Genomic DNA, 14,245 nt, shown 5'->3' with positions numbered 1-14,245 from the left:
CCTTCCGGAATTCACCTGGCGAATTTGGTCGAATTTGAAAAACGGCGAAAATTGCCGCGAATTCGACCGCAATTGCATATACCCCTTAGAGTTTGCAGGGGGTGCTGAACACCCTCGCACCGACCTTTTATGTAAATGTACATATCTCGCAATATAAATATCATATGGCATAAAATATACAGAACATATAGCAATATGAAGGATGATCAAAAGCACAAAAAAATTAAAAAACAAATTCATGTCACATCCGAAAGCAAATAACATGCCGTTTTGAGATCCAGGTAAAACCGAGTAAATTCGGATAAACCAGAACCCTCACATCCAGGGCTGCCATCAGAAATGTGGGGACCGGGACTGACTAAATAGGCAGGGCCCCCCCTTTAAAAAAAAAAAAATATATATATATATATATATATATATATATATATATATATATATAGCCAAATCACAGAACAAAGTCCCGGGAAGCCGCACTGACACTCTCCATTAAAAGAAGAAAAGCAGGTGTCCGGTTAAATAGAGGATAATAAAGTCACATGCCAATCCCTCGGGATGAGGTTTAGGACAGAACCAGCACTCTGCGTGATATTCAGAACAAATCTTTACTCCACGTTGAACTTCATTCATAGAATAATTACATCGACATCAGCATGTATCGACAACAGCATATACTCATCGCATTGTAGTAGTATTTCATCACTGGCAAACTCCCAAACAGCCGTTTTCGGTAAGTAACCTTCCTCAGGGGAATAACCAGACAAAATGTCAAACTGCCATGTCAGAAAGTGCTTGCGTGCCGTGCAACCCTTGCAACACCTGTGAGCGCATTATATGTGCTCACAGTGCCATACTCACCACCAGCACCTGGGGTCCATCACCGCCCACAGAGACCGGTCCCGCCGCTGCACATACACCAGGAAGCGCACGCCGTGGATCCCGGGTATTGTTCGTAGGCACTATGAGTAATGGTGCCCTCTTTAATAATAATACAATATATTTTTTCTGTACACATTGACCCTGTATTCACGTGTCTGCAAGTCTATTTTGTCCTTCTTCATGATTTTTGATTTCTGTTGTGTGTTAGTTAGATGTTCTTCTATTAATATTCATGTACAGGACTTCTCTAACGTCTTGATCATATGAGAACACTATTTGTTATTTAGGGTTAATTCATTATTGATGGCATTTAGGTGCCCTATTATTGAAACCTTGATCTCATTTATGATCCTTACCGTTTTTTGCCAGTCCTGTTGGTAACACCTTATTTTTTCTGTATGGTTAATTGATAGTTACGTTACTATATTGTTGCCAATATTACTACCAGAACCATGGGATACATACACTTGTTGTCCCGGGATGCTGTGCCCGCTAGCGCAGCACTGGCGGGAGGACTTCCGCCGAGTGACACGTAGCGTGCGTTCCAAGTACCGGAACTTCCGGACTCATGGGGAGTGGCGTGCGTTCCACGGCGTGCGCTTCCTGGTGTATGTGCAGCGGCGGGACCGGTTTCTGTGGGCGGTGATGGACCCCAGGTGCTGGTGGTGAGTATGGCACTGTGAGCACATATAATGCGCTCAAGGTGTTGCAAGGGTTGCACGGCACGCAAGCACTTTCTGACATGGCAGTTTGACATTTTGTCTGGTTATTCCCCTGAGGAAGGTTACTTACCGAAAATGGCTGTTTGGGAGTTTGCCAGTGATGAAATACTACTACAATGCGATGAGTATATGCTGTTGTCGATACATGCTGATGTCGATGTAATTATTCTATGAATGAAGTTCAACGTGGAGTAAAGATTTGTTTTGAATATCACGCAGAGTGCTGGTTCTGTCTTAAACCTCATCCTGAGGGATTGGCATGTGACTTTATATATATATATATACATATATATATATATATATATATATATAGAGTAAAGTAAAAATAAATAAACTTATATTTAAAAAATAAATAAATAAATCCTGTGCACATACGGAGCAACATTATATTAATGCACCTTGCACCATGTTAATGCCCCAAGTAGCGGTACTGCTTATACACATAATGCCTCCCAATAGCGGTGCTGCTTACACACAAACTGCCCCCAGTAGCGGTGGCACTTAAACACAAACTGCCCCCTGTAGCGATGCTGCTTATACATGCCTCCAATAGCAGTGCCGCTTACACATAATGAACACACACACAGATACACACATACCCATACATACATACATACATACACACACACACACACACATACACACACACACACACACACACACACACACACACACACACACACACACACCCATACATACATACACACACTTTCTCTCTTACTCACTCTCCCTGTGATAGCAGCCTGCCTGGTCCTGTGTAGCCATGCCCCCTCCATTCCAGTAGCTCTGCCCCTTTTTCTTGCCCAAGTTCTGACTCTGTCACAGGAGGGGAGAGAGGACGCTGCACGCTTCAATTGAAAACATCCCTCCCAAAATGGAAGCCGCCTCAGAGGAGACAGTTATTAAAGATACTAGAGGAGCCTCCTCTAGTATCTTTAATAACTGTTTACTATGAGGTGGCGGCCATTTTGGGAGGGATGCTTACAATTGATGCTGGCAGCGTCCTCTCCCCCTCCTGTGACAGAGTCAGATCTTGGGCAAGAAAAGGGGGCGGAGCAGAGTGGCAGGCGGGCGGCGGCATGAGCAGACCGGGCTCTCTCCTCTCTGTTAGAGAGACCGGGCCTGGGACTACTATGCCCGCAGCACCCCCCTGATGGCGGGCCTGCTCACATCTCTAGTATTTACTACATATATTTCTCAAAGGGCCCAGACCATGCACTCTCTAATGGTTAGCCAAACCTCTGTGGTGGCTGGAAACACCCCCTCTGGAAGATGGCCACACCCTTAAGCATGGGCCCCTACCACTATATTCCCCCATCAGCAGTGGTGCAAGTAGAAATATTTTCTTAGTGGTACTGAGTGCCGAAAAATGGGCGTGGTCATGTATTGTGAGGGTGCGTGGCCACATGCTACTAGTGGAAGTGGCTACATAACACTAGTGGCGTGGCCACACGACAGCCACTTTTTTGGTGGGAATCTGGAGGCAAGGCTAAAAATATATAGTGATACCTCCTGTATAATAGAAATATACAGTAATGTCCCCAATTTAATAACAATATATAGTAATGCCTCCAGTATAATAGAAATATATAGTAATGTCCCCAATTTAATAACAATATATAGTAATGCCTCCAGTATAATAGAAATATATAGTAATGTCCCCAATTTAATAACAATATATAGTAATGCCTCCAGTATAATAGAAATATATAGTAATGTCCCTAATTTAATAACAATATATAGTAATGCCTCCATTATAACAGGAAAATACAGCCACTGTTGCACTCCCAGTAACCCTGACAAAGTGGGAGGAGCCATCATACTGCCAAGCACCATGGTCTTGTTGCTTTGTGGCCCATTATATTTGTGGTAATGGCAAAGTGTGTGGCAGGTGGTACTGCATACCTGCTGCCAAATTCTTAAGGGTACTCCGTACCCGAGCGTACCCACATACTGGCACCGCTGCCCATTGGGCCCCACATCATACCTCACCGTTTTTCTGGGACTGTCCCGCTGCCCCACCCATGGACCATGGTGTCCCACAGTGTGTGGGCAGTTAAGAGACCCTCTCTCACTCACTGCTCTGCTTAGCAGAACAGCGGTGATTAGATGCTGTGCGCACAGCATCTATTCACCAGGGGCCTAATTCAGACCTGATCGTAGCTGCAAATTTGTTAGCAGATGGACAAAACCATGTGCACTGCAGGGAGGGGCAGATATAACATGTGCAGAGAGAGTTACATTTGCAGCTCAAGTAACTGCTTTAAGGTTACCTGATGAGAGTAAGGCCCCTTAGGCTAATGGTATATCCGCATATGCCCATGTATATTATCTTAGGGAATGCTGTGCTTTTCAAATGCAGTTTGCTGCACATGGCAGTCGCATGGAATTTAGCGGGCAGCATGAGTGCTAAATTCCTGGCACACAAGCACCACTTGTCTCAGGGAAGGCTGCCTACAGGAAAGGAACTTAAAGCCCTCTTTCTCAAAAGGCGAAGAGGAAAATTTCCAGTGAAAGTGGTTATTTTAGCCAGCGATCCGTATCATTATCACATCACCTATACATGAAAGTGGTTATGGAATTGCATGGATAAGCCTATGTAAAGTACCGCGGCAGTAATTCATCTCCGTTTTGAGTTTACAGGGCAAAGACATTTAAAAATGATTTATTCATTTAATGTATTTAGAATGCATTAATGCTTAAAACGGTTTTATTAATTTTTTAAATCGTTTATTTTTATACAGTATTTACTTTCCCCCCCCCCCTACATTATTTGAACTAAAGTTTAATCACCATGCGTGTGCAAGCTGACAAGATGGTTCACGCAGGCGCACAACTAGAGAGTCAGGCCTGGCGAATTATTGGGGTTACTTTAACCATCCGTGGTCAGTAACACTCAGCGAAGTGGGAATGGGAGCCCTGTGTTCTGAGTCGCAGTGGATGCTATCATTTGTTGTGTTAAATGTATTCTACTATTACAGACAGATAAATAACAAAACTATCTGCCAATGCCAGATATACACAGACCCCATATGTGCTGCAAAGCTGAAAACTGAGAGCGTTACAGAAGAGAATTTATGTAGTCTTACTTCATGAAAAGGGAAGGAAAACGCCACCAAACATTGCTTTCATACAGGGAACTGGAGGCTGTTGCTGCCATCTGTTGGATGATATACTGTAAGTTCCACCCTAAACTATTTATCACACCATCATACTGAGCTTTGTCTTGGGTTATACTGTGTGAAGCAGCAGAAATTCTGTGTGACGCAATTCAACCGAACTTCATCCGAAACTTTGTGTATTGTCTTGAATTTAGCTTTGATTATAAAAAAAAAAAAAAAAAAAAAAAGCTTGTATTTTCACGGCACTTATTGTGGCAACAATAGTCACTTAGCAGGGATTTGGCTTTGCCTGTCTGAGGCAGGCGAAACCAATCACCGTTAAGTGCCAGCTATCGGAGCTAATAGGACAGCGTCCAGCGAACCAATCAGCTGCGGTAAATTAACACGGGTAATTGGATACCCCCACAAAATATTTGAGTCTCAGATGGGGTAGATGTACTAACCCTTGGAGAAAGATAAAGTGGAGAGAGATAAAGCCAATCAGCTCCTGTCATTTTTTAAAAACCACCTGTAACATGGCAGTTAGAAGCTGATTGGTTGGTACTTTATCTCCCTCCAAGGCTTAGTACATAGACCCCTTAGTACATACAGTATGCCCCACAATCTATAATTACCCACAATATAGTGTGATTCATTCTGTATAGCATTTGATAGCAGTTGATTTACTGACGGACACAATACCGACGGTAATAACCCCGACAGCTATTGACCAACAATCAAAATACCGACACGGTCAAAATACTGACATTCATTATGCGGCATGTTCAAAATACCGACATAGTCTGAATACTGACATTTGAAATGCCGACATGCCTTTTTAAGGATTTTTTGACCAAAGACAGACATACTTTACCATCCCAGTAGGAGGGGGAATATAATAGTGTGCAGAAAGCATGGCGAGCGCAGAGAGCCATACGAGGGAACGTGGTACACTTAGATGGTGTCCCTGTCGACCTAAGTCAACATTGACACAAAAAAAAGAAAAACCCATTTCGGTATTTTCACGTCGGCATTTCAAATTTCGGTATTCTGACTGTGTCGGCATTTTGAACATGTAGGCATAATGAATGCCGGTATTTTAACCATAGGTCAATGGCTGTCGGGATTATGACCGTCGGTATTGTGTCTGTCGGTAAATCATACTGATCCCCATTTGGACTTGAGAGCTACAAATTAAATCAATATGAGCAGAGCCACTATATATATATGATTAATTTGGCATCTCAGATTACAATCTGTAACACACTAAATACTGTACAGTGGGATTCATTTCTTGATGTTTAAATCTGTGAGGTTCTCCACCATGTGACTGACACACATTAATTGATGTACAGTACAGTAGCTGATAGATAACATCTTTTCCACTGTAGCATTATGCTGTCATTGGGAGTAGCAGGAATAAAATATACAGACCCTCCTAAACTCAGCCATCATATCCCACCGGTTTATGTAATTGGTGTACTGATGTCCCCTCTAGGAATGCAGGAGTCAATTGTTAAGATAAGAAGGTGAAATTGTTTATTCTCTAAATGAAGTTATTATATATTTGTTGAATTCACAAAACGGTTACATGTTTCGTTTTTGTCAAAAATAATTGTATAGTTACATTAAGTATTCGTTATATTGCAATTTAATATGAAATATGTTATTGTTAAAAATAAGATTTTACTTACCGATAAATCTATTTCTCGTAGTCCGTAGTGGATGCTGGGGACTCCGTCAGGACCATGGGGATTAGCGGCTCTGCAGGAGACAGGGCACAAAAATAAAGCTTTAGGATCAGGTGGTGTGCACTGGCTCCTCCCCCTATGACCCTCCTCCAAGCCTCAGTTAGGATACTGTGCCCGGACGAGCGTACACAATAAGGAAGGATTTTGAATCCCGGGTAAGACTCATACCAGCCACACCAATCACACCGTACAACTTGTGATCTGAACCCAGTTAACAGTATGACAAACGTAGGAGCCTCTGAACAGACGGCTCACAACAATAACAACCCGATTTTTTTGTAACAATAACTATGTACAAGTATTGCAGACAATCCGCACTTGTGATGGGCGCCCAGCATCCACTACGGACTACGAGAAATAGATTTATCGGTAAGTAAAATCTTATTTTCTCTGACGTCCTAGTGGATGCTGGGGACTCCGTCAGGACCATGGGGATTATACCAAAGCTCCCAAACGGGCGGGAGAGTGCGGATGACTCTGCAGCACCGAATGAGAGAACTCCAGGTCCTCTTTAGCCAGGGTATCAAATTTGTAGAATTTTACAAACGTGTTCTCCCCCGACCACGTAGCTGCTCGGCAGAGTTGTAATGCCGAGACCCCTCGGGCAGCCGCCCAGGATGAGCCCACCTTCCTTGTGGAATGGGCCTTGACAGATTTAGGCTGTGGCAGGCCTGCCACAGAATGTGCAAGTTGAAATGTGCTACAAATCCAACGAGCAATCGTCTGCTTAGAAGCAAGAGCACCCAGTTTGTTGGGTGCATACAGGATAACAGCAAGTCAGTTTTCCTGACTCCAGCCGTCCTGGAAACCTATATTTTCAGGGCCCTGACAACATCTAGCAACTTGGAGTCCTCCAAGTCCCTAGTAGCCGCAGGTACCACAATAAGCTGGTTCAGGTGAAACGCTGACACCACCTTAGGGAGAAACTGGGGACGAGTCCGCAGCTCTGCCCTGTCTGAATGGACAATCAGATATGGCTTTTGTGAGACAAAGCCGCCAATTCTGACACTCGCCTGGCCGAGGCCAGGGCCAACAGCATGGTCACTTTTCATGTGAGATATTTCAAATCCACAGATTTGAGCGGTTTAAATGTGATTTGAGGAATCCCAGAACTACGTTGAGATCCCACAGTGCCACTGGAGGCACAAAAAGGGGGTTGTATATGCAATACTCCCTTGACAAACTTCTGGACTTCAGGAACTGAAGCCAATTCTTTCTGGAAGAAAATTGACAGGGCCGAAATTTGAACCTTAATGGACCCCAATTTGAGGCCCATAGACACTCCTGTTTGCAGGAAATGCAGGAATCGACCGAGTTGAAATTTCTTCGTGGGGCCTTCCTGGCCTCACACCACGCAACATATTTTCGCCACATGTGGTGATAATGTTGTGCGGTCACCTCCTTCCTGGCTTTGACCAGGGTAGGAATGACCTCTTCCGGAATGCCTTTTTCCCTTAGGATCCGGCGTTCCACCGCCATGCCGTCAAACGCAGCCGCGGTAAGTCTTGGAACAGACATGGTACTTGCTGAAGCAAGTCCCTTCTTAGCGGCAGAGGCCATGAGTCCTCTGTGAGCATCTCTTGAAGATCCGGGTACCAAGTCCTTCTTGGCCAATCCGGAGCCACGAGTATAGTTCTTACTCCTCTACGTCTTATAATTTTCAGTACCTTAGGTATGAGAAGCAGAGGAGGGAACACATACACCGACTGGTACACCCACGGTGTTACCAGAACGTCCACAGCTATTGCCTGAGGGTCTCTTGACCTGGCGCAATACCTGTCCAGTTTTTTGTTCAGGCGGGACGCCATCATGTCCACCTTTGGTCTTTCCCAATGGTTCACAATCATGTGGAAGACTTCCCGATGAAGTCCCCACTCTCCCGGGTGGAGGTCGTGCTGAGGAAGTCTGCTTCCCAGTTGTCCACTCCCGGAATGAACACTGCTGACAGTGCTATCACATGATTTTCCGCCCAGCGAAGAATCCTTGCATTTTCTGCCATTGCCCTCCTGCTTCTTGTGCCGCCCTGTCTGTTTACGTGGGCGACTGCCGTGATGTTGTCCCACTGGATCAATACCGGCTGACCTTGAAGCAGAGGTCTTGCTAAGCTTAGAGCATTGTAAATTGCTCTTAGCTCCAGTATATTTATGTGGAGAGAAGTCTCCAGACTTGATCACACTCCCTGGAAATTTTTTCCTTGTGTGACTGCTCCCCAGCCTTTCAGGCTGGCATCCGTGGTCACCAGGACCCAGTCCTGAATGCCGAATCTGTGGCCCTTTAGTAGATGAGCACTCTGCAGCCACCACAGAAGAGACACCCTTGTCCTTGGAGACAGGGTTATCCGCTGATGCATCTGAAGATGCGATCCGGACCATTTTTCCAGCAGATCCCACTGAAAAGTTCTTGCGTGAAATCTGCCGAATGGAATCGCTTCGTAAGAAGCCACCAATTTTCCCAGGACCCTTGTGCAATGATGCACTGACACTTTTCCTGGTTTTAGGAGGTTCCTGACTAGCTCGGATAACTCCCTGGCTTTCTCCTCCGGGAGAAACACCTTTTTCTGGACAGTGTCCAGAATCATCCCTAGGAACAGCAGACGTGTCGTCGGAGACAGCTGCGATTTTGGAATATTTAGAATCCACCCGTGCTGTTGTAGAACTACTTGAGATAGTGCTACTCCGACCTTCAACTGTTCTCTGGACCTTGCCCTTATCAGGAGATCGTCCAAGTAAGGGATAATTAAGACGCCTTTTCTTTGAAGAAGAATCATCATTTCGGCCATTACCTTGGTAAAGACCCGGGGTGCCGTGGACAATCCAAACGGCAGCGTCTGAAACTGATAGTGACAGTTTTGTACCACGAACCTGAGGTACCCTTGGTGAGAAGGGCAAATTGGGACATGGAGGTAAGCATCCTTGATGTCCCGGGACACCATATAGTCCCCTTCTTCCTGGTTCGCTATCACTGCTCTGAGTGACTCCATCTTGATTTGAACCTTTGTATGTAAGTGTTCAAATATTTCAGATTTAGAATAGGTCTCACCGAGCCGTCTGGCTTCAGTACCACAATATAGTGTGGAATAATACCCCTTTCCTTGTTGTAGGAGGGGTACTTTGATTATCACCTGCTGGGAATACAGCTTGTGAATTGTTTCCAATACTGCCTCCCTGTCGGAGGGAGACGTTGGTAAAGCAGACTTCAGGAACCTGCGAGGGGGAGACGTCTCGAATTTCCAATCTGTACCCCTGGGATACTACTTATAGGATCCAGGGGTCCACTTGCGAGTGAGCCCACTGCGCGCTGAAACTCTTGAGACGACCCCCCACCGCACCTGAGTCCACTTATACGGCCCCAGCGTCATGCTGAGGACTTGGCAAAAGCGGTGGAGGGCTTTTGTTCCTGGGAATGGGCTGCCTGTTGCAGTCTTCTTCCCTTTCCTCTATCCCTGGGCAGATATGACTGGCCTTTTGCCTGCTTGCCATTATGGGGACGAAAGGACTGAGGCTGAAAAGACGGTGTCTTTTTCTGCTGAGATGTGACTTGGGGTAAAAAAAAGTGGATTTTCCAGCTGTTGCCGTGGCCACCAGGTCCGATGGACCGACCCCAAATAACTTTATACGGCAATACTTCCATGTGCCGTTTGGAATCTGCATCACCTGACCACTGTCGTGTCCATAAACAACTTCTGGCAGATATGGACATCGCACTTACTCTTGATGCCAGAGTGCAAATATCCCTCTGTGCATCTCGCATATATAGAAATGCATCCTTTAAATGCTCTATAGTCAATAAAATACTGTCCCTGTCAAGGGTATCAATATTTTCAGTCAGGGAATCCGACCAAGCCACCCCAGCGCTGCACATCCAGGCTGAGGCGATCGCTGGTCGCAGTATAACACCAGTATGTGTGTATATACTTTTTAGGATATTTTCCAGCCTCCTATCAGCTGGCTCCTTGAGGGCGGCCCTATCTGGAGACGGTACCGCCACTTGTTTTGATAAGCGTGTGAGCGCCTTATCCACCCTAAGGGGTGTTTCCCAACGCGCCCTAACTTCTGGCGGGAAAGGGTATACCGCCAATAATTTTCTATCGGGGGAAACCCACGCATCATCACACACTTCATTTAATTTATCTGATTCAGGAAAAACTACAGGTAGTTTTTTCACACTCCACATAATACCCTTTTTTGTGGTACTTGTAGTATCAGAAATATGTAACACCTCCTTCATTGCCCTTAACAAGTAACGTGTGGCCCTAAAGGAAAATACGTTTGTTTCTTCACCGTCGACACTGGAGTCAGTGTCCGTGTCTGTGTCTGTGTCGACCGACTGAGGTAAAAGGACGTTTTAACGCCCCTGACGGTGTTTGAGACGCCTGGACAGGTACTAATTGGTTTGCCGGCCGTCTCATGTCGTCAACCGACCTTGCAGCGTGTTGACATTATCACGTAATTCCTTAAATAAGCCATCCATTCCGGTGTCGACTCCCTAGAGAGTGACATCACCATTACAGGCAATTGCTCCGCCTCCTCACCAACATCGTCCTCATACATGTCGACACACACGTACCGACACACAGCACACACACAGGGAATGCTCTGATAGAGGACAGGACCCCACTAGCCCTTTGGAGAGACAGAGGGAGAGTTTGCCAGCACACACCAAAACGCTATAATTATACAGGGACAACCTTTATATAAGTGTTTTTCCCTTATAGCATCTTAATATATATAATCATATCGCCAAATAAGTGCCCCCCCTCTCTGTTTTAACCCTGTTTCTGTAGTGCAGTGCAGGGGAGAGCCTGGGAGCCTTCCCACCAGCATTTCTGTGAGGGAAAATGGCGCTGTGTGCTGAGGAGAATAGGCCCCGCCCCCTTTTCGGTGGGCTTCTTCTCCCGTTTTTCTGAGACCTGGCAGGGGTTAAATACATCCATATAGCCCCAGGGGCTATATGTGATGTATTTTTTAGCCAGAACAAGGTATTCTCATTGCTGCCCAGGGCGCCCCCCGCAGCGCCCTGCACCCTCCGTGACCGCTGGTGTGAAGTGTGTGACAACAATGGCGCACAGCTGCAGTGCTGTGCGCTACCTCATGAAGACTGAAAAGTCTTCTGCCGCCGGTTTCTGGACCTCTTCACTTTTCGGCATCTGCAAGGGGGTCGGCGGCGCGGCTCCGGGACCGGACTCCATGGCTGGGCCTGTGTTCGATCCCTCTGGAGCTAATGGTGTCCAGTAGCCTAAGAAGCCAATCCATCCTGCACGCAGGTGAGTTCACTTCTTCTCCCCTAAGTCCCTCGTTGCAGTGAGCCTGTTGCCAGCAGGACTCACTGTAAAATAAAAAACCTAAAAACTTTTTCTAAGCAGCTCTTTAGGAGAGCCACCTAGATTGCACCCTGCTCGGACGGGCACAAAAACCTAACTGAGGCTTGGAGGAGGGTCATAGGGGGAGGAGCCAGTGCACACCACCTGATCCTAAAGCTTTATTTTTGTGCCCTGTCTCCTGCGGAGCCGCTAATCCCCATGGTCCTGACGGAGTCCCCAGCATCCACTAGGACGTCAGAGAAATGTATTAATAATCACATACAAAATAATTTCTTACAGTCAGCTGTGATTATCCCCGTTTGCTGTATCTAGCTTGTGGTTGAGACACTGCAGCTGATGGGCACCTGAGCAGAGCCACTGGTGTTTGCCAAGAAACTTACTTTTCAATGCTTTCTGTTTAGGTCCTTCTACCAGTCAGATAGATTCAGTTTGTCTGGGATATTCCTCAATTGCAAACGTGTTATAATGCTGGTCAAAACCTTTAGAACTCCCCCAGTTTAACATCACTCTCACTGTACTCTGAAATGAAAGCACAGAACAAATAAACAATGTGAGATAAAAAAATAAATAAATCATAGAATCATTTTGTTTAACAACATGTAATCTAGATTTTTGACTGATGGCCGTAGTCACCTTTTACAGATATAGCTGCTGAACACCCTTGTGGCTTTCTTTAGACAATGAAAATAAAATATTCTTCAGGGGAATTCTTCCTTACAATGTTTTTGGGCTTAAACACACTGGGAAGTGATGGTTTGACTTAGTAAATAGACCCCACTCACTGTCGACATTTACAGGAGACTTAGGGTTAGGCTTACTATTAAATTTAAGCTTACTATTAGTGTTAAAGTTACCATTAGGGGTAGAATTGCTGTTGAGAATATCGTTAGGGTCATAATGCTTTCTGTGTTACTGTTAGGGTTAGAGTTGCTTTTAGAGTTAGGGATACCATCTGTGATGCTGAGAGCACTAGCGCACGCAGGGGGGTTTCTGAGTACCTAGAAACCCCCCTGGCCGCTGATTGATCGCCGCAGCTAACCAATTTTTTTTATTTTATTTTTAGACGGAGGAGTGATGCAGCAGCTGCCTCCTCGAAACCACAGACAGCTGGCAGTGTCAGCTGGCTAAAGCTAGGGGGAGCTGGCATTTCCTCCCAGTCATGTCTTATGGGGCTGAGAGCCGGCGGAGTGAAGCACTCTGTATCAGTCTGTCCCGCTAGAAGGTAGGCAAGCGCATGCATCAAGCTGCACCCAGAAGACCCCCACTCCCCAACTGCGCTCTCTCTTACCTGCGTCCCCCCATTGCGTTTTGGCGGCGCGCTAAGGCTCAGGCAGTGTGAGGCAGCTGCCGCACATAGAGGCTGAGAGGCTGGCTGCTGTAATGTTGGGGGAGCGGCTCGGCCGGCTCCTCTCAGGCTGATCACATGGTGGGGCTTAAGATGACAAGAGGCGCAGTGTTCTGTGTCTGCCGCGGCACTCTCAGAGAGGGCGGGTACTAATTACCAGAGCCTGGGCTTTTTGGGGGGGCCCGGATCAGCTGCTGAGGAGGACATTATAGCACACAGTATGTTTTAATTTTGTTTTTGGAGGGGATTTGGCCACGGTCCCAGTACCCATGCTCTTGTGTGCTCTCGATCAGGGATGTGCGGTGAACTAAATGGCTCAGGAGGCACTGGCTGAGACAGATTTACACACAATATATGTGCCAAATGCTACATCTGGGCATTATACACAGGTGCAGCAGTATAAACTCCTGGAAATTCAGTGAGTTTTTATCAGAGATGTGTGGAAAATGTAGAGATGTGCCCTGTGGGCACATCAGTGTTGCTGTCCCTAGCTGGGGACAGCGCTGGGGCAGCTTGTCTGTCCCCAGCGCTGGGTGCGTGGCGGCGGGTGTCCGGTGCAGGGATTACCCTTTTCCCTGCACCGGACCAGAGGCTGCGGGGGCATTTGAATGTTGGCGCCCTCCGGGAGCCAATCGCGGCTCCCGGAGCGGCAGCCAATCGGAGAGGGGCGCGGCGAGCCAATCGACGCTCGCCGCGTCATAGGCCCCGCCCCCGGCGTCTGACGTCAGACGCCGGGCGGGAGCCTGAAGAAAAGACCGCGCGCGGGGGCGCGAAGTCAGAAGAGGACACCGGGCGGGAAGAGCAGAGAGAAGACGCCGGGCCGCGCCGAAGAGCGGTGAAGAGGTCCTGAGGCCGCGGAAGAGGCCAGGAGACGCCAGGCCCCTTGAAGAAGATGTCCAGCGGCGGCTGGATGCGGAGAAGAGACGGAGGCGCCGCTGGCCAGGACGGGCCAGCGGCAGAAGAGGGCGCCGGAGATCCCTGGAGCAGGTGAGGCCTCAGTGAGGCAACTTCACCCCCTCTCCTTTTCCTCCCTCGACCACCAGGGACGGGCATTAGGCCTGAGGGCACAATTCGGGCACTAGGCCTGGGCGCAGATAGGAGATTGGGGGGCATTATTTGATTAGGTGGTT

General features: G+C 47.0%; 1 long non-coding RNA gene across 1 annotated transcript in view; it reads right to left on the bottom strand.

Moving 5' to 3' along the window:
- The window catches only part of LOC134987019 (uncharacterized), a 395,412-nt gene extending 382,182 nt beyond the window's left edge, over positions 1–13,230 (bottom strand). Inside the window, exons 1-2 of the long non-coding RNA XR_010192781.1 lie at positions 13,059–13,230; positions 12,151–12,289 (exon numbers count right to left, since the gene is read on the bottom strand). This is a non-coding gene — a long non-coding RNA (uncharacterized LOC134987019). The remainder of the gene's footprint in view (positions 1–12,150; positions 12,290–13,058) is intronic.
- Positions 13,231–14,245: the final 1,015 nt, after the last annotated feature.

Source organism: Pseudophryne corroboree, chromosome 2 (genome assembly GCF_028390025.1).
Source record: "Pseudophryne corroboree isolate aPseCor3 chromosome 2, aPseCor3.hap2, whole genome shotgun sequence".
Lineage (NCBI taxonomy): Eukaryota > Metazoa > Chordata > Amphibia > Anura > Myobatrachidae > Pseudophryne > Pseudophryne corroboree.
This window is presented reverse-complemented; position numbering and strand designations above follow the sequence as displayed.